We start from the raw sequence: 2990 nt of genomic DNA, 5'->3' as shown, positions 1-2990 counted from the left end.
GAGGGGGATGATGAGGGGGATGATGGAGTGAGGAAGTCTTGTTCATAATTAGTTAAAGAACAAGAGATCGCTGCCTAATTGCAGGATCCTTGCACTATCGTAAGGGTCAATGAGAGCACACATAGAGGAATCAATATGAATGGAATTTTTTATTTTATAGGGGTGAGGCAATAATATTGTGCATTTCCGTGTGCTAGAGCCACTCAATCATGCAAGTATGCATCATTATTTCTCAAAAGCGACTTGTCCAGTCGAAATCCTAATTCTACCTACCATTGCCTTATAGGCAAAAACCTTAACAAGAGTTACCAAATTATCATGCTTTTTTACACAAAAGATTGAGTTAGATGAGTAATTATCCAGTTCAATCATACAGGGAATATAGTGGCCCAGGGCCACATCAAAAAATGGTTAGGGCTCATTAACTTTTCAAGTTCCTCCAAATCTATCTAAATAGTATGCACCACCCATGCCTACTTGATAGATTCTTCAACCCCGATCAGAATTCCCTAGGCCGTTGCCTTAAAAGCCTCTCCTATCATTACATAGTTGGTAAGTAGAAATAAGCATTGGTTTGAGAGAAAAGGGAAATTGCCCATCCTGATATTTTAAGAGACAAGTTAGAAACTACAGTGATAATCAAAACATTGTCATGTAAAAAGAAAGGTTGAGAGATTGTAGTAGTAGTTGGTTCCGAACCAATTATCTTTGGTAGATTATAGACCTCAACAGTGAGAAAAGAAAGCTAGTTATTGTTTACCTGTTTTATTATAAGAAGAGGGTCTGGGGATTTTGATCCCAAAGAAACTATTTTCCTATGCTTCCACAGAAAATAGCATGTTATTATGAACACACTAAAGAAACAATCCTTTTAAAGAGATGCCAATACCATCAAGAATATTTGCATCTGTTAAAAACATAGGAAGATTAGGGCTACATTGAAAATAGATTGGTCCTTCATAAAGACTGGTTTCAATGATACTCATAAGAGATTCATTAAAATTAAGCATTCGGGCATCACGAACAGTAGCAAAAACAACACTATTTAACCCTAGAAACGTTAAGGGGTTTAATGCCACTTGCACTAATCCAATATGAATAAACTTAAATCGACGTTCTCTATACCTCTGTATTTGAGAACTGGTTAGGAGTTAGATTTGTTCTTGGTTAGAGAGAAGAGTATGGGTGCTTTCGCTAGTTTTTATAACATAGTTACTATGCAAGCAAAAGTTCCTTTATGATATACCTCGGATTCAGGTATTCTGAGTCTAGTATAGTTATTAGTGGTAGCTTCTAAATTTCTGAAAACCACTTCTTCGGAATTATGGACTTTATCATAAGCCCTTCCAGTAGAGCTTGCCTCAGAGGAAAAAGATCTTCTCAAGCTGGACCTAAAGTAAGAGGCCATAGTATTCAGTTTCGATTCAATAAAGGTTTCGATCAATATATCCTTCTGTCAATACCGCCCACTGTCAATACTAATTCGCCTTCAAATGCCTATCCACAGCAACATGGCTGAGTACAACTTGGGTGTAAGTCAGTACGACTTGGGTGAATGTCTACATGACAAAAGTGAAACACTACCAAAAGAATGGTCTTTACGACTTTGATAATTTTCAACTTGGCTCTGATACCATTTGGGAACAGGATCAGGAAGGATGATCTTTAGGCTGCGAGGGAAGTTAGAAGCAAAGAATTTGCCTCTTCCTAGTTTGGATTTCAGAAAAATTGGTAGTTTCTTCTTTTAGAAGGTGAAAGAAGTAAATTGGATATTGAGAATAAAAAGAAAAATAAATTTTAATATAAGTAGAAGAAATATCTAACAGATTCTCTAGTATAACAAGCTGATTTTTACATTTTCTAATAGCAAGCATAATACATAAAAAAAAAAAAAAAAAAAAAAAAAAAAAAAAAAAAAAATTAAAGAAAGAAAACATGACTTACATGGAGGGATTCCATCAAGAGCCAATAAAAGAACATCTTAAATTTGGGGTGTAATTTGAGTTTTCAGAAAAATTGCCATCATTGAGAGCATGGAGATAAGCAAGAACACTTGTTATAGTACCCATGGGAGTTAGTATGCATAGGAGTTGTGAGAAAATTTGCAGCAATCTTGGTAGTTGGATTCCCTTTTTTGATAGATGACACTACCATCTATAAGGATTAGGCAATAAAGGTAAATTGGAAATCACATTTGCTATATGGACAAGCAAAATGGAATGTAATAAATTTATGTTTCATTGATTTCCCATCAAGAAATCATTGACAATGTCAAGATTTGAAGAAGAAGCATCATGGCTAATAGAAATGACACAATTATTTGTAGAATTAAAAATCCAAGGATCATTCAAAAAAAAAAAAAAAGAATCATTCCTATTACATATTCTGTGATAGATCATTTGTTTTAAGATGGAAAGAATACTTACAATTGCATTCCAACTGGTAGATCCTCTAGATTTAAGAGTACGAGAATAAAAAATAGATCTGTTGCGGAAATACTCAGCCATGAGCATTTGAGACCAGAGACACTGAGGATGGGTGAAAAGTCTCCAACCCAGTTTGAGTAGGAGAGCCTTATTATGAGTTTCAGAGTCTCTCAAACCCAACCCACTCATTTTTTTAGGTGAGCAGATCTTCTTCCAACCAATCAGATAAGCCCGTTTGTGAGAAGATGAGTCATCATTCCAGAAATGTAAATAAATTGAATCAAGTCTCCTGCAAATTACTTCGGGTAAAGCAAAGCAGGACATTAGATAGGAAGGAGTAGAAGATAAAGCTGATTGAATAAGAACAAATCTACCCGCATAGGTCAAAAGATTTGCTTTCTAAGTGCTAAGTTTATGCTCCACTCTTCGAACCAAATTATTGAAATTGAGAGTCCTAGCTCCGTGATGAAATAGATTACTACCTAAGTAACTTGCATCAAAAGGCATTTCCTGAATACCAATAGTTCTGCATAAATTAGCTTTCTCTGCCGATCGTACATTAGT

The sequence above is a fragment of the Macadamia integrifolia genome, chromosome 8 (assembly GCF_013358625.1).
Source record: "Macadamia integrifolia cultivar HAES 741 chromosome 8, SCU_Mint_v3, whole genome shotgun sequence".
Classification (NCBI taxonomy): Eukaryota; Viridiplantae; Streptophyta; class Magnoliopsida; order Proteales; family Proteaceae; genus Macadamia; species Macadamia integrifolia.
This window is presented reverse-complemented; position numbering follows the sequence as displayed.